This window comes from Loxodonta africana, chromosome 22 (genome assembly GCF_030014295.1).
Source record: "Loxodonta africana isolate mLoxAfr1 chromosome 22, mLoxAfr1.hap2, whole genome shotgun sequence".
Taxonomy (NCBI): domain Eukaryota; kingdom Metazoa; phylum Chordata; class Mammalia; order Proboscidea; family Elephantidae; genus Loxodonta; species Loxodonta africana.
The window spans coordinates 1,793,239-1,811,794 of NC_087363.1; the positions used below are offsets into that span (position 1 = coordinate 1,793,239).

Consider the following 18,556-nt stretch of genomic DNA (forward strand, 5'->3'; position numbering starts at 1 on the left):
TACTATTGATTTTCAAAAATGTTGCCCTTTAGTCAATCCTGATTCATGGCGACCCCATGTGTTCCAGAGCAGAACTGTTTTCCATGGCTATGATCTTTTGGAAGTACATTTCCAGGTTTTTCTTCCAAGGCTTCTCTCTATGTATCTGAACCTCCAATCTTCCGGTTAATAGCTGAGTACTGAACCATTTGCATCACCCAGGGACCCACCTCTGGCTATAAGCATATGATTATTTCTTAATCGAAAAAATGAGAAACAATTCGTAGTGATTATCTTTTTTACAAAAGGATGAAAAAGAGATAGATTTCTTTGTATTTTGTACATTTTTGAAATGTTTTGATTCTCAAAATTTATGCATGCATTACTTCATTTTTCATGTATATAGAGTCATCTAGATGGTGAAATTATGTACAGTGTTTTCATCTTTTTACTTGTTTGTATTATATAGAAGTAAACCATAATTTCATATTTTTTAAACAGAACAGCATTTTCTACCAAACATGGTGAGCTATCGATAAAAATTTATTTCCTCTCTAAGTTCTCATTAAAATACAAGTGAAAAAGGATTTTACGTATTAGCCCACAATGAACTAAAAAAATAAAAACCCAGGAAATACCTGTTGCTGAAAGACTGTCACACATTTTTCAAAGCATAATTGTAGGTAGGAGGCTTACAGTTTACTACAAAAAATTGATATAGAATTCTCATATAAACAAAAATTTCTGTACAGATAAAAATACAAATAAGAAATTAAATTGAAATTAGATTCTCGATGATTATGTAATTACAGACCGTGGTGCCAGATGCATAGGGACAAAAGTTGATGTCTGTCCCAACTGTATAAACACAGGTTTCCTATAAAAGTTCCTGTCCCCTCTACTCAAGTTATTCTCTTCTCTGGAGAGTATCGAATACTCACCAAAATTTTCTGTCTGTGACGTAACATATTTCTCTTTCAAACCCCAAAATTCCTCCTCTGGATTATCACATTCAGTATTGAAAAAAGAAAATCTACCAGGATAGGAATTTCAGCACGTAGAGGGCTAACTGTAATCATAATAAAAATAACAAACAAAAAATCTATCGTCATCAGATTGAAACCCACTCACGGCGAGCTCCTGCTTTACTGAAGAGAATTTTTCCACAGGGTTTTTGGCTGTAACCTTTACGGAAGTGAATCACCAGGCCTTTCATCTATGGTGCTGCTGAGTGGCTTCAAACTGTAAACCTTTAGGTTAATAGTGGAGTGACACCAGAAATGAACGTGGAGAAGGACAAAAAACAACAGCTCAAAACCACAAGTGGTTCTAATTACCCAAGAGAGGTAGAGACAGTAGTGAAAAATCTAAAGCAACTGGCCTTACATACTTTATTGTACCTTCTTTTGTCTCTTCCTCTACATGAAACTGACTCAACACTAGCCAGCGTATGTGCCCATATTACCCAGTTTCCTGAAGAAAGTGGCACTTATTCCCCAAGATAAGATTCTATGAAATCCACAGTAAGATTATACGCATTGTAGAATTATGCTAGGTCAGTCGAAACCATGAAGAAGGATTTGAAATTTCTATTTATCTTTGGTCTTCTGAAATCAATCTCTTACTCCATAGCTTCCTCATGGCATTTTTCACCTCAGCATTTCTCAACGTATAAATCAGAGGGTTAAGCAAAGGTGTTCCAACTGTATAAAACACAGTTATCATCTTATCCATGGGGAAGGTGGTTGCGGGGCGTGTATATATAAATATACAGGGAATAAAGAACAAGATGACTACAATGATATGGGAGATGCAGGTGGAAAGGGCTTTTTTCCTCCCTTCAGCACTGTGGTTTCTCAGAGAATGCAAGATGATAACATAGGAGAACATCAGCATGACAACACTCATTGTGCAAAGGGCTCCACTATTGGACACCAGTAGTAGGTTGGTCACATAGGTGTCTGTACAGGCAAGTTTCAACAAGGGCTGCAAATCACATAAATAGTGATCAATCACATTGGGACCACAGAAAGGTAAACTCAAGGTCAGAAAAATCTGAACTGAAGAATGTACACACAACAATACCCAGGCTATAGCTACCAACACACTGCAGACCCACTGGGTCATGATGCTCATGTAGTTCAGGGGTTTACAGATGGCCACATAGCGGTCAACAGCCATCAGCACAAGGATCAAGATCTCCAGGCAGCCAAAGAAATGAAAAGATTTGGATCATGCACTCATTAAAAGAGATGGTGTTATTCTTCAGAAGGGCATCCACAATCATTCTAGGGGCTACGGAAGTGGAGAAGCAGGTATCAGATAAGGATAAGTAGAAAAGAAAAAAGTACATTGGACTCCCAAGTGCCCGACTGGTCCTGATGGTAACAATAATCAACGAGTTACCCAACAATGTCCCTAAGTAGAAAAGCAAGAAAAAGGTAAACACTAATTTCTTTTTAACAGGATCTTGTGTCAGCCCAAGCAGAATGAACTCAGTCACATTATTATTCGGCAGCATGATTTCATGAATGAGGAGAAGGTATAAGTGTGAAATTGTTTACCTGAAAAAAAGAAAAAAATACAGGAATTAATGTATTGCGCTATGCAACAATGTGAAATATTTTAAGCAAATTAATTTGTGGGGCTATGTGATGTTATGGGATATTACGAGCAAAAATAAATATTCCATATCAGGGATGTTCTAGCTGTTGTTTCTTAATGAATCATGTCACCTATTTGTTCCTCAATTTTTAATGACCTCTTCCTAGGGTGATCTTAAATCTCAAATAAGCTTATGAAGGATACTTTCCTAAATCACTCTTAAAATGCGACTCCTTGTTAACTTTAAGATGCTTCTTGCTCTTATTAATTTGATTTACATGATAACTAAAAAATCAGGATATATGATGCCAATCTATTATTTACTTAATTTTTTTCTCATTCAGTAGACCTTGGGGCCCACGTTTTGCATGGTCAGTTTATCAGACAGTATTTAGGACATATTTGTCTTCCTTTTTGAATTTAATGTTATAAAGTCATGCACTATTCATGTCCACATAAATAGTATCTTATTTCCACATATATTTATGTATTACATATTAGTGATGCATACTTTTATAAATGTATATTACTTATAAATATATAAAAAAGTAAACAAAAAAAAATAAAATAAAAACATTGCCACCAAGCCAATTCTACTGATGGAGACCGCATGTCTTACGGAATAGAACTACTCCATAGGGTTTTTCTGGATGTAATTTTCACAGAAACAGATCACCAGTACTTTCTTCCATGGTGGTGGACAATAGGTTTGAGTAGTGAACCTTTAGGTTACTAGTAGAGTGCAAACCATTTACATCATTCAGGGACCAATAAATATATGACCAAGTCATTTACTGGACACTCATTTTGAGTTATTCCAGCTGAAAAAGGGAGCAAGAAACACCTATTTACCTCATTGCTGTGGAGTCTGTTCTGACCATAGCAACCCTATAAACGGCACCTTCTAAATAATCTATTTTTACCTCAGACACCTTAATGATGCTTAGTACTTGACATATTGCAATAAACATAAATGAATATTCTTTGAAAATTTGTAATAAGATATCTAGGTGCCCTGGTGGTACATGGTTAAAGGACTCCTCTGCTAACAACCAGAATGTTCCTTAGAAGCAAGGATGGTGAGGCTGCATCTTAAATACTTTGGGCATGTTGTCAGAAAGCATCAGTCACTGGAGAAGAACATCATGCTTGGTAAAGTACAGGGTCATCAGAAAAGAGGAAGACCCTAAATGAGATGGATTGACACAGTGGCTGCAACAGTGTGCTCGAGCATAACAATGATTGTAAGGATGGCGCAGGACCAGGCAGTGTTTCCTTCTGTGCCACACAGGGTTGCTGTGAGTTGGAACTGACTCGACCACACCTAACAACAACAACTAAACAAAAGATTGGTAGTTCAAACCCACCAGCCACTCCTTGGGCGAAAGATGTGGCAGTCCGCTTCCCTAAGACTTACAGCTTTGCATACCCTATACTACTCTGTGCTATTATGTCACTATGAGTTGGAGTTGGCTCGATGTTGATGAGTTTGGAATAAGGTATCTCAAATATCTCCATTTCTATTTTTTTCTTCCAATTTCTGAAAAACACCTCTTAGAGCTTACATTTCCAAATTAAAAGAGAGAAGACAATTGTTTAATAGCTCATGTTTCACAATTCAGATTTTTGCTTAAACATTTTAGATCTGGGGCAGTAGGAGTATGGGTTGCCACTAGGCACACCAGGCAGTTGGTATAGGATCAGACAGTCAATAAACACAAGCATAAATATATGAACATTTATTCTCTGTTTGATATTTCATGTTAATGTGAAATAATGGACTTTTCAGTAACTGATGTTAGGAATTTGAATCTCCATTTAAAAAAAATAACTACCTTTTATTCAGAAAAACTATATATTCCAGATGGCTGAAAGATAAAAATGTATCAGACCAAACTAGAAAATGATATTGGAAAAATAACTATATTTTAGGGTAGCAAATTCATAAAGAAAATTGTAATACATTAAAACCTCTTTATAACAAAACTCAATATGAACAAAGAGTTTTAAAAACTAGTGGAATGGGATCAAGTATTTATACCTCCTACAAATCAATAATACAAAGATTAGTAACCCAATTTTAAGTAACCCTGTAGGCACATTGGTTTAGTGCTCAGCTGCTAAATGAATGGTTGGTGGCATACAACTACAACAACCACCACCACACAATTTTACAAAAGAGCAAAGCATTTGAATGAACAATACACACAAGTATATTATTACTGGCCATTGAGCATATATAAAAATACTCAACTTCATCAAAATCAGGGAAGTGCCAATTAAACAACACTGAAAAACTCGTAAGTTTTGTAAAAACCAGACCATATCAAATTTTGATGATGATTTAGGAAATCAGCATGAGATCTAGTGAAATACCCCCAGAAAGCATTCAGAAGGGTATACACATTGCAGCCTTGCTAAAAATTGGGACAACTGGAAATGATTTAAATACCTAACAGTAAGAGTATGTAGATAATGTGAACTATGGCTTTACTATTGAAAATTAGGCAGAAGTTTAAATATTGAAGCTATATGAGCATCTAACATGGATAAATCACTGAGATATATTGATGACTAAAAATTAATAAACTGCACAAAAATTATCACAGTATGATAACTTGCATGTTGGAAAAAAGAAAAACTAGAATGCTAGTTAGATTCTTTGTGTACCTGTGTCTTATAAATGCACTGAAAAAGATGTGGAAGGAGATCTTTACCTCTGGGGAAGAAAGGGCGTGATGGACAAAGGGAATTTTAGTGTTATAAATATTGTGATTCCTCTATTAGGAGATTATATCACAACATTACTTCTGTAATTAAAAGTTCATTAATTTTAATACGGTTTTAAGAAGAGTGCATTATATAGTGAATGAAATACACGAAATAAAACAGAAGCCACAATCCAGTAGCAGAATTCTGTGAACTTTCACATAACTTGTTCTTTCTTAGTTATCCTATTGTTTCCTCTCTTTCTTTAGTAAATATATATACAGATGCTATTCTCTACCCATTATATTCCATGAGCTTTCACTATTTGAATTTCAGGTTCATATAAAATGGAAATATAACTAGCCAAATGCATTTCTGTCCCCTATTCCTACACAGGAAGATTTTTGAGATAAAGAAACCAATATTTCGTTCTGTTGTTCATAGGGTGGTTATGAGTAGGAACAGGCTTCACAACCACTAGGTAGGTAGGTAGGTATGTAGGTACTATTATGATCACTCTGTGGGCATCTATTTTCTCACCTGTAAATGAGGAAGTACAGTCTTTGTGAAATCTTCCAGCCACTAAAAATTAATTTTTATTAATCAAGTGTTTTACTAAATCAATTAATTAATCAAAATTATCAATTAATATTTTCATCATTCCCTTACTATTTTTTATTCTGCTTACTGCTTTTAATGTTCAATCATTTGATAATGTGTTCACATATACAGAGCTTTTTAGCATTGCTCTTCTATCTGAGTGGTGTAGTGGTTCAGTGCTACTGCTGCTAACCAAAGGGCCAGCAGTTCGAATCCGCCAGGCACTCCTTGGAAACTCGATGGGGCAGTTCTCTGTCCTATAGGGTGGCTATGAGTCGGAATCAACTCAATGGCACTGGGTTTTCTGGGTATTCTATCTGAAGTAGAGTAAAAAGCGTTCCACAGTTTCTCTTAGCCTCTTGTCCCAGCACCAAACAGCCCCAAGTAGGAGCCAGGATTTCAAGATACAATTCCCATGGTTAATTTTCCGTTAGAACAGGTGTCTTTACTTTGACTTGCAAGCTAATAAAAATTTCCAACTGTGACCAAAATTAGAAGAATCTAAAGATTGTAAAATATAATTAGCAAATATACTTTCCAAGCATTCATAGTAGAATATTATTTTAAGTATAGATTCTATGGATATTCAAGTAGCTTTAAATGGATTCAGCTATGCAAAAAAAGGAAGAAAAGAAGAGAGAAGAAAAGGAAACGGAAAGAAAGGGAAGGAACTCACATGCATATTATCTGACAATTCCAATCAATATTTGAAGGAATGTTCTTGAGTTTCTGAACTCATGACAGCATACAGGAAAAACACTATCAAAATAATAAATACACTTCTTTGAAAAAAAATAAGTGAAAAAATCTTCATGCTTGATATCTAGATGTGAAATTATGTTTAAAAGAAATATATCAAAAAACTAACTTTATATTTAGTCATAATGAGAACTATGTTACAAAACTGCAGGAAAATGTCAGACCCAGCTGAACATTTTGCTTTCTTTGTTTCAATACAGCAGTGAGCAGGGAGGGCCAGTTCTCTAAGTGCAGGGGGTCTGGGGACTCCTGGAGGAGCTGCGCTGAAAGCATTAAAAAAAAAAATGAGGAGCATTTAAAGGCACTTGAGGAAGCTGAGTGCAATCCCACAGGTATTCCCTATGGTAGGTCTTGGATAAGACTAGGAAAAATAAACTCTTTTTGCTGTTGTTACTTAACTTCTTTATTCTCCTGGCTTTTAAATGTGATTTCTTAAATTCATTTAAATTGCATCAAATGTACAATGTTACATATTTAGCATAGGTTTTAAGACTAATGTCCAAAAAAATTAAAAAAATAAAATAGCCTTATCTCGCTCTATGCAGGGAATAAACCCTAATGCAGTCATTAAATTTATTAAGAGTATTTCTCTGCTTAAATTACCAAGGCCAATAATTTATTTGTATTGTATTTATTTTGCTTTTTTAATGCAAATAATGTCAAAGTTAAATGCACTTGTTTTTTTCCTTTATAATTATTATTATAGACATCCTGGTTGGTGTGAGGGTAGACCTTTGTGACTGAGCAGTAGAATTCTTATCTTCCATCTTTTTTATGTGAGATACACTGGTTTGATTTCTGGTCAACACACCTCATTTCTCAGTGGAGGCTTGAAAATTGAATATAGCTATGATACTGACCAGATTTCAGGGAATCATTCAGATTAATACGGACTAGGAAGAAAGGCCTGGTGACCTATTTCTGAAAACGAGCCAGATGATTCAGTCTGTAATGATTCAGTCTGTTAAGCCCTCATGGGAATGACGCAGGACCAGGCAGCATCCCATCCACTCTGTGTGGGGGCTTACTGCAAGGCAGCTCACTACGACAAATTGAATGATATTTGTCACAGTACAATAGCATCCATTTTAGGGAAAACATATAAATTTAAGGTGGAAGGAACACTTTGAAATATTTTTTTCAAACCCAAGGGCTAAGATAATTTTTTTTAAAAAAATCTGACTATGGAATATTCCAATTCCAAGATGTATCAACTCAATAGAAGAAAATTGTTAAGGTTTTAGAAAAAGAATATTGAAAACTCAAAGGGAACAAATTGACCTTAGCAAACATGACACGACTAGGTAGATTCTTTTATTGTTGCTGTTATTTTGTTGTTAGGTGCCTTCAAGTGGGATCTGACTCACAGAGATTCTATGTACAGCAGAAGAAAACACTGCCCGCTCCTGCGCCATCCTCACAGTCTTGTTATGTTTGAGCCCATTGTTGTAGCCACTATCAATCCACCTCTTGAGAGTCTTCCTCTTTTTCTCTGACACTTACTGTGCTGAAGGGGATGTCCTTCTCCAGGGACTTGTCCCTCCTGATAGCATATCCAACTTATGTGAGTCATAGTCACATCATCCTTCCTTTCTACGGAGCATTGTGGTTGTGCTGCTTCCAAGACAGATTTTTTCATTCTTCTTTTGGTCCACGGCATATTTAATATTTTTGCCAGCACCACAGTTGAAAGGAATCAAGTCTTAATCGGTCTTCCATATTCATAGTCCAGCTTTTGCAAGCATTACAGGCCACTGAAAACAATACGGCTTGGATCAGGCACACTTTAGTCCTTAAAGTGACATCTTTGCTTTTTAACTCTTTAAAGAGTTTTTTTTTGTTTGCAGCAGATTTGCTCAATGCAAAGTGTGTTTTGATTTCTTGACTGCTGCTTCCTTGGGTCTTCTTTGTGTACACAAGTAAAACAAAATCCTTGACAACTTCAAACTTTTCTCCGTTTTTTATGATATTGTTTAATGGTACAGTTGTGAGCATTTTTGTTTTTTTGACGTTGGTGCATAATCCATACTGAAGGCCATAGTCTTTGATCTTCATCAGTAATTTCTTCAAGTCCTCTTCACTTTCAGCAAGCAAGGTTGTGTCATCTGCATAATGCCCAGGTTGTTAAAGAGTCTTCCTATAGTCCTGATGTTCTGTTCTTTTTCAAATAGGCCAGCTTCTAGGATTTTTTGCTAAGCATTCGGATTGAATAAGTACGGTCAAAGGATACAATCCTGACCACACACATTTCCTGACTTCAAACCATGCAGTATTCTCTTTTTCTGTTCCAACAACTGCCTCTTGCTCTATGTCTGGTTTCCCTGTGAGCTTAATTAAGTGTTCTGGAATTTTCATTCTTTGTAATGTTATCCATAACTGGCTATGATCCACACAGTCAAATGCCTTTGCACAGACAATAAAACACATGTAAGCCTCTTTTCAGCATTCACTATTTTGTCCCAGGATCCATTTGACATAAGCAAAGATATTCCTCGTTCCACATCCTCTTCTGAATTCTGGCTTGAACTTCTGGCAGTTCCCTGTCCAGGTACTGCATCAACCACTTTTGGATGATCTTCAGCAATATTTAACTTGCATGTGAGTGGCTCAGTGGTTAAGAGCTAAGGCTACTAATCAAAAGGTCAGCAGTTTGAATCCACCAGCCACTCCTTGGAAACTCCAAGGGGAAGTTCTACTCTGTCCTATAGGGTCCCTATGTGTCAGATTTGGCTAGACAGCAATGGGTTTTGGTAATATTAATGATATTGTTCCATAATTTCCACATTCTGTTGAATCACCTTTCTTTGGAATAGGCATAAATATGGATTTCTTCCTGTCTGTTTGCCAGGTAGCTGTCTTCCAAATTTCTTGGCATAGATGTGTGAGCACTTCTAGTGCTGCATCCGTTTGTTGAGCAACTCAATTGGTACTCCTTCCTTCCTGGAGCCTTCTTTTTCGCCATTGTTTTCCGCGTAGCTTAAGCTTCTTCCTTCAGTACCATTGTTTCTCGATCATATGCTACCTCATGAAATGTTTGAAAGTTGACCAACTCTGTTTTGGTACAGTTTTCCTGTGTATTCTTCTATCTCCATTTGATACTTCCTGTGCTATTCATTATTTTGCCCATAGAATCCTTCAAAATTGCAACTCGAGAACTGAATTTTTTCTTCAGTTCCTTCAGCTTGAGAAATACCAAGTGTGTTCTTCCCTTTTGATTTTCTATCTTCAGGTCTTTGCACATATCATTATAATACTTTACTTTTTCTTCTCCTGCTCCCCTTTGAAATCTTCTTTTCAGCTCTTTTACATCATCATTTCTTCCATGCCCTTTAACTTCTCTACATTCAAGAGCAGTTTTCAGAGCCTGTTCAGACATACATTTTGCTCTTTTCTTTCTTTCCTGTCTTTTAATGACCTCTTGATTTCTTCATGTATGAAGTCCTTGATGTCATTCCACAACTCGTCTGGTCTTTGGTCATAAGTGTTCAATAACTCAAATCTATTCCAGAGATGGAGGTTTACGGAACAAACTAGTTTCTCTTTAAACAGTTAGTACACATACTGTTTTATGACATTGGTTAACAAGGCTACGACATGTCAACACTCTCTCTCTTCTCAACCTTGGGTACACTATTACCAGCTTACCTGCCACCTTCTGGTTTCTAGTCCTTGCCCCAGGGCTGGTGTGTCCCTTTAGTCTTGTTTTATTTTATGGGCCTGTCCAATCTTTGGCTGAAGGGAAGACCTCAGGAGTGACTTCATTACTGAGCTGAAAGGGTGTCTGGGGGCCATACTCTCAGGGATTCTCCAGCCTCTGTCAGGCCAGCAAGTCTGGTCTTTCTTTTTGAGTTAGAATTTTGTTCTACATTTATCCCCAGCTCTATCCTGAACCGTCTATTATAATCCCTGTTAGAGCAGTCAGTGGTGCTAGCCAGGCAACGTCTAGTTGTACTGAACTTAGTCTGGTAGAGGCTGTTGTAGATGTGGTTATCTTAACCTTGTATCTTGAGTTTCATTCTTTGTTCCACAAGAAGTGAGACCAGTGGAGTATCCTAGAGGGCCGCTTACAGTCTTTCAAGACCCCAGGCACTACTCACCAATGTAGAATGTAGAACATTTTCTTTTTAAATTATATTATGCCAATTAAGCTGTGTGTTCCCTGAGACCATAGTCCCCACAGCCCTCAGGCCAGCAATTCGGTCCCTTAAGGAGTTTGGATGTGTCTATGGAGCTTCCATGTCCTTGCCTTGTACAAGTTGTGCTGGGTTCCCCAGTATTATGTAGTGTCTTACCCTTTGCCAAAGTTACCTCTTCTCTATTGTGTATTTAGTGTTTTCGGTCTCCACCCTTCCCCTCCCTTGTAAACATAAAAGGTTATTTTTTTTATGTGTGTAAAAGTTTTCATAGTAATGGTCTCATACAGTATTTGCCTTTTTGTGATTGATTTATTTCACTCAGCATAATGCCCTCCAGATTCATCCATGTTATGAGATGCTTCACAGTTTCATTGGTGTTCTTTATCGTGTAATACTCCATTGTGCGTATGTACCACCGTTTGTTTATCTGTTCACCTGTTGACGGGCATCTAGGTTGTTTCCATCTTTTTACTATTGTGAACAATTCTGCAGTGAACATGGGAGTGCATGTGTCTATTTATGTGACAACATTTATTTCTCTAGAATATATTCCTAGGAATGGGGTTTCCGGATCATATGGTATTTCTGTTTCTAGCTTTCTAAGGAAGTGCCATATCATTTTCCAAAATGGTTGTATCATTTTGCATTCCCACCAGCAGTGTATAAGATTTCTGATCTTCCAGCAGCCTCTCCAATATTCGTTATTTCCTGTTTTTTTGATTCATGCAAGTAATACCAGGGAGAGATGGTATCTCATCATCAGTTTGATTAGCATTTCTCTAATGGTTAGGGGTCTTGAGCACTTCCTCGTGTGTTTGTTGGCCATTTGAATGGCTTCTTTTGTGAAGTGTCTGTTCATTTCCTTTGCCCATTTTTTAATTAGTCTTTTTGTTGTAGGGGTGTTGGGTTTTCTTGTAGATTTTAGAGATTAGACCTTTGTCTGATTTGTAATAGACAAAATGTTTTCCCATTCTGAGGGTTCTCATTTTACTCTGTTTGTGAAGTCTTTTGATGAGCCTGGTTACCTAGCTTATTGTCTGGAACTTCCATGTTGTTTGTTGTGGTTTGTATCCTGTTAATGCCATACAGTTGTGCCTCTAGCATTGATCCTATATTTCCTTCTATAAACTTCGTAGATTTTGGCTTTATATTTAGGTCTTCTATCCATTTTGAATTAGTTTTTGTATATGGTATTAGATGTCGGTCCTGTTTCATTTTTTTTCAGATGGACACCCTGTTTGTCCAGCACCATTTGTTAAAAAGACTGTTTTTTTTTTTTTTGTTCTCCCCATTTGATGGTCTTTGGGCCCTTGTGGAAGGTCAGGTGACCATAGGTGAATGAATTTACATCAGAGTTCTCAATTCTGTTCTACTGGTCAATGTATCTGTCATTGTACCACTACCATGCTGTTTTGACTACCACAGCTATATAGTAGGTTCTGAGGTCAGGTAGTATGAGTCCTCCTTGTTTATTCCTCTTCTTCAATATTGCTTTACTTATCTGGGGATTCTTCCCTTTCCATATAAAGTTAACAATAAGTTTTTTCCATCTTTTAAAGAATGTTGTTGATATTTGAATTGGGATTGCATTGTATTTGTAAATTGCTTTGGGTAGATTTGTCATTTTCACGATGTTGAGTCTACCTGTTCATGAGCATGGTATGTTTTTCCATTAATGTAGATCTCTCTTGGTTCTTGCATCAGTGTTTTGCAGTTTCCTTTCTATAGGTCTTTTGTATCCTTTGTTAGATTTATTCCTTTTTTTTTTTTTTTTAGGGGCTATTATACATTTTTTTTTATATATATATGGTATTGTTTTCCTTATTTACTTTTCATTGTTCTCTTTATTGGTGTTTAGGAATCCAGCTGATTTTTGTATGTTTATTTTGTATCCTGCTCCTCTGCTTAATCTTTCTATTAGTTTCAGTAGTTGTCTTGTGGAGTCTTTTGGGTTTTCTATGTATAGCATCATATTATTTGTAAATTGGGACATTTTAACTTCTTCACTACCAGTTTGGATGCCCTTTATTTCTGTTTTTTGCCTTATTGCTCTAGCTAGGTCTTCCAGCACAATGTTAAATAGGAGTGATGTTAAAAAGCGTCCTTTTCTTATTTCTGTTCTCAAGGGGAATGTTTTCATCCTCTCTCCATTAAGAATGATGTTGGCCATAGGTTTTGCATAGAGGGCCTTTATGATGTTGAGAAGTTTCCCTTCTATACCTATTAATGGAGACTTTTTATCAGGAATGGGTTTGGGACTTTGTCGAATGTCTTTTCTGCATTGATGGAGATGATCATCTAATTTTTTTCTTTCCTTTTATTTATGTGGTGGATTACATTGATTGATTTTCTAATGTTGAACTATCCTTGCATAACTGACATGAATCCTACTTGGTCATGGTGTATTATATTTTAATATGCTGTTGAATTCTCTTGGCTAGAATGTCATTGAGAACTTTTGCATCTACATTAATGAGAGATATTGGTCTGTAATTTTCTTTTTTGCGTGTGGTGTCTTTGCCTGGTTTTGGTGTCAGGGCTATGCTGGCTTCAAAGAATGAATTCAGAAGTATCACTTCCTTCTCTACATTCTGAAATTGTTTGAGTAGTACTCGTGTAAGCTCTTCTCTGAATGTTTGGTAGAAATCTCAAGGGAAGCCATCTGGGTCAGGGCTTTTTTGTTGGGCGTTTTTCATTACCTTTTCAGTCTCTACTCATGTTATGAGTGTATTCAAATTTTCAACATCATTTTGTGTAAGTTTGTGCAGGTAGTGTGTTTCTAGAAATGCATCCATTTCCTCTAGGTTTCAAATATTTTGGAGTATAGTTTTTCATAATACTCTGTTATAATCCTTTTTATTTCGCTTGGTCTGTTGTAATGTCCCCCATTTCATTTTTTTATTTGGATTATTTGCATCCTGTCCTGTATTTTTTTGTCAGTTTTGCTGGTGGTTTGCAATTTTGTTGGTCCTTTCAAAGAACCAACTTTTGGTTTTGTTGATTCTTTCTCTTGGGTGTGTGTGTGTTTGTCTATTTCATTTATTTCCACTCTGATCTTTATTACTCCCTTTCTTCCGGTGGCTGTGGGGTTGTTTTGATGTTCTCTTTGTATTTGCTCAAGTTGTGTGGTTTATGTTTTGATTTTGTCCCTTTCTTCTTTTTTAATGTGTGTGTCTATTGCTATAAACTGACTTCTGAGGCCTGCCTTTGTGTCTCAAAGGTTTTGGTATAATGTGTTTTCATTCTCATTTGATTCTAGGAATTTTTTGATTCTATCTCTGATATCATCTATTACTCAAGGGTTTTAAGAAGTGCGTTATTTAGTTTCGATGTAATAGCTTTTTTTTTTCCTTGCTCCTCCCATTGTTAATTTCTACTTTGATGGTATTGTGGTCATAGAAGATACTTTGAATTATTACAGTGTTTTGGATTTTGTTGAGGGTTGCTCTGTGACTGAAGATGTAGTCTATTCTGTAGAACATTCCATATGTGTTGGAAAAGAATGTGTACTTTGCAGCTGTTAGATGGAGTGTTCTATATATATCTATGAGCTCAAGTTGGCTGATTGTGGCCTTCAGAACTTTTGTATCTTTGTTGAGTTTCTTTCTAGATGTTCTGTCCTTTACCTAGATGAGTGTGTTGAAATTTCCTACCATTATTGTGAAACTGTCACTTTCTCTTTTCAGTGCTGTTAGAGTTTGTTGTATGAAATTTGAAGCCCTGTCATTGGGTGTGTAGATGTTTGTTATGGTTAAGTCTTCATGATGGGTCATCCCTTTAATCATTATATCGTGCCCTTCTTTGTCTTTTATGGTGGATTTTGTATTAAAGTCTATTTTATCTGAGATTAGCATTGCCACTCCTTTTTGGTAGTTATTTGCTTAATATATTTTTTTTCGGTCCTTTTTTCTGCCTTTGTTTCTAAGCTGTGTCTCTAGCAGAATGGATCCTGTTTTTTAATCCATTCGGTCACTCTCTGTCTCTTTGTGTGTGCATTTAGGCTATTTACATTCAGTGTAATTATTGATAGGTGTAAGTTTATTGCTGTCATTTTGTAGTGCTTTTTTTGTGGTGCTAACAGATTTTTTTTTCCCCCTCTTACTCTCCTGTGCTGAGTTCCTTTTGTTTGTGGATTTTTTTTTTTTTCATTTCTTTTGGTTTTGTAGATTTTGTTTTTATTGAGACTTTATGTTTTTCTTCTTCACTTTGATGAGTAGGTTTGTTAACTTTCTTTCTGGTTACCTGGAAATTGACCCTTATCTTCCAAGTTTGAACCAGCCTATTATTACTTGGTATCGCCTTGCCTTCCTTTCTGTTTGAAAATTCTATAACTACACTGGTTATTTCCTCTTTTATTGTTCTGACGTTGTTGTCATTTACAGATTAAAGTCTCTGGTTCCCTGTTGCATTTCTTTTGGTTTTGGATAGTCCTTCAGAGTTTGTTTCCTAGGTTTGTATCTGGCTAGTACAGTTTTGCATACTAGATTCAAACTGTGGTCTGATGCTGTTTGTTTTCAGACTGAAGGATTCCTTTTAATAATTCCTTTAAGTTTTGTTCGTTTTTTACACATACCCTTAATTTCTGTTAATCTGGAAACATCCTCATTTCACCTTCATATTTGAACAAGAGTTTTGTAGGGTATTTTGTACTTGGATGGCAGTTTTTTTCTTTCAAGTTTTTATGTCATTCCATTGCCTTCTTCTCTGCAAGGTTTCTGCTGAATAATAAGGGCTTAATCTTATTGTTTCTCTTCTGTATGTGACTTTTTGTTTTTCTGTAGCTACTCTCAGGATTTTTTCTTTGTCTTTGGTTTTAGCAAGTGTCATTATGATTTGCCTTGGTGATTTTCTTTTGGGGTCTGTCCTATATGGGGTTCATTGAGCTTCTTGAATGGTCATCTTTTCATCTTTCATGATATCAGGGAAACTTTCTGTTGGCAATTCTGCAGTGCTTCTCTCTGTGTTTTCCATTTTCTCTCCCTCTTCTGGAACTCTCATCACTTGAAAATTTTTGCTTTTGATTATATCCCAGATAATTCTCAGGGTTTCTGCATTTTTCTTCATTCTTTTTCCAGAATTTTCCTCAGAGTTGTATCCAAGTGTATGTATTCAATTTCACAGATCTTGTCTTCTATCATTTCAAACCTACTCCTCGGCCCTTCTATGATGCTGTCTATTTCTGAAATTTTGTTGTTTATCTTTTGAATTTCTAATTTTTGTTTTTGTATGATTTCTAGTCGAGAATTTATTTTTGTATTTTTCCTGTATTATTTTCCTAAATTCTTCCATTTTTTTGACTGTGTTTTCCGTGCATTTGTCTGCCTCTTCCATAAATTTTTCTATTTTTCTCATTTTTGCCTGCTTTTTGCTTCATTCTCAGATAGCTTTGAATATGAGAGATTTGAATTCCCTGTCAGCAGTTCTAGTGCCTTTTCTTCTACTGGAAAGTCATTTTATGTTTTATTTTGGACACCTACTGGTACTTTCCTGTCCTGCTTTTATATATATTTTGATATTACCTGCTGTCTTTAGGACATTCCATATTTATTTTCTTGGTTTATTTCATCCTGCTTTTTTGTTTTATTTGGTTATGTCTGAGCAGGTGGGCTGTGCATTCTTTGTTGTTTGTTCATCTGTTGTCACCATACTTTTCACCTCCCTGTCCAATGGACAGGTCCAATCATTCTGTTACGGTGCAGCACGGCATGTCCAGCTGAAGGGGGGGTGACTGGGATGCATTGCTTGTGGCATGTACTATGGCCAACATGGTGGACCAGGAATCAGTGCTGGGTAGGTTCTGGTAGGCCACGTCTATGCTGGTGAGGAAAGAAAGCAGAGAGGAACAGGAGCCAAAAAGAAGCAAACAAACAAAAAAAGAGTGCAAAGTGATCTTGCTGTTGGAATGGAGAGATACAAAACTAAGAAATGGAGAGAAACAAACAGGAAAATTTGAAAATAGGAGTGAAAAAAGAAAAAAATTAACTATATAAAAATTTGGAAAAGAAAATGCCCCAGGGGTCCTAACTGTTTGGCTACAAAGACTGAAGAAGTTGCTCCCAGGCTGCACAGTATAGCCTGGCTATAGGGGGTATAGATGTCATACAACTCCAGTTATTCAGGAGACAGGGAAAGAATGTAAGTACAGAGAGATGAGAACTGAGAAATTAAGACAGACAGAAAGGAAAAAGGAGAGAAAAAAAGAAAGAAGAAAGAAAGGAAGAATGGAAGAAAAGAAGGAAAGGAAGGAAGGGAGAGAGGGAGGGAGGAAGGGAGGGAGGGAGGGAGGGAGGGAGGGAGGGAGGGAGGGAGGGAGGGAGGGAGGGAGGGAGGGAGGGAGGGAAGAAGGAAGGAAGGAAGGAAGGAAGGAAGGAAGGAAGGAAGGAAGGAAGGAAGGAAGGAAGGAAGGAAAAAGAAATTCCCCCAGGGGCTGTGCAGATTGGGAAAGTGGCTCCTAAGCTGCAGCACAGCTAGAAGGGGCTCCCAAGCTATGAAAAGAAAAAGAAAACAAACAAACAGAACAAAGCAAAAGCAAAACAAAGCCAAAATATAAAATAAAATAAAAAAGCCCCAGCAATCCCACCAGCATGGCATTGCAGCAGGGGAAGTGGTTCCCCAGCTAAGCAACACTTCACAGCCTTTCAAGAAGAAGCAAAGCTGAGACATGGAGCTGGGTGTCTTAGAGAAAGTACAGTGAGGTTCTGGGAGTCACAGAAGAAATGGAAAGAAAGCAACACCAGCAACAGACAGTTGGCACTGGAGGAGCAAGCAAGTGTGGGCTGGGTGAACCCAAGTGGTCTGGGACCAAAGTAGTTGCCTCCCTATCAAGAAATTGTGGCCAGTATGAAGGAGAAGAGGCCGAAGAAGGGGAGGAGAAGTGTGGGGGTTAGGAAAAATTATGTCACTGGTTACCAGGTGCTCTGTCTCCTGCTGGGAACTTCGTGAAGCCACTCTCCTATACTCCTTGTCTGCTGATTTCTGATGGGGATGGGGTGAAACCAAGCAGTAAGGACTTTGCACTTCCCAGTCAGCCGAGCCCCTGGAGCGAGCAAGGAAGCACAAAAATAGATCAGAGAGGAGAGTTTAGGGGTTGCGAAAGCATATATTGCTGGTTGCTGGGTGCTTTGTCTCCTTCTGGGAGCTCCATGAAGCTGCTTTCCATGTTCCCTGTCTGCCGGTTTCTGATAGGAGTACAAGATGGTGAAAGTGTGCTCTGTTAGTTGATAGGGAACCTCTGCAAGTATCTCTCCTCACTCTCTGTTCTCTCTCAGCTTCTTATTCATTTGATGTTTAACTGAGTTCTTTATCTCTTCATTTGGCAGTTCAGGCTCCAGGAATGATGTTTGTCTCTGTTTTACTTAGTTTTTTGGGTCTTTGTTGTGGAGGGACAATGTGGTGCTTTTGTCTATGGCTCCATGTTGGCCAAAAGTCCAAAATATTCTTTTTAATGATGAATGCAGTGCCATTCGTCTTCAATTAGTCATTCTGGCATAGTAGACCATAAATAAGACCATCTTCATCGAAATGTCCCATTCCAGACCATTTCAGCTCACTAATGGCTAGGATCAATTATTATGCATTCCATTTCATTTTTGATGATTTCTAATTTTCCTAGATTCATACTTCATACATTCCATGTTTCTATCATTAATGGATAATTGAAACTTTCTTCTCATTGTGAGTTGTGCCACATCAGCAAATGAAAGCCCTAAAAGCTTGGATCGTTCCATATCATTAAGGTCTACTCTACCTTGAGGTAGCAGCTCTTCCCC

The 18,556-nt window shown here is 37.1% G+C and overlaps 1 pseudogene; it reads right to left on the minus strand.

The window, feature by feature from the left end:
* Positions 1-1,572: 1,572 nt before the first annotated feature.
* On the minus strand, positions 1,573-2,500 carry LOC100673343 (olfactory receptor 4C16-like; annotated as a pseudogene).
* Positions 2,501-18,556: the final 16,056 nt, after the last annotated feature.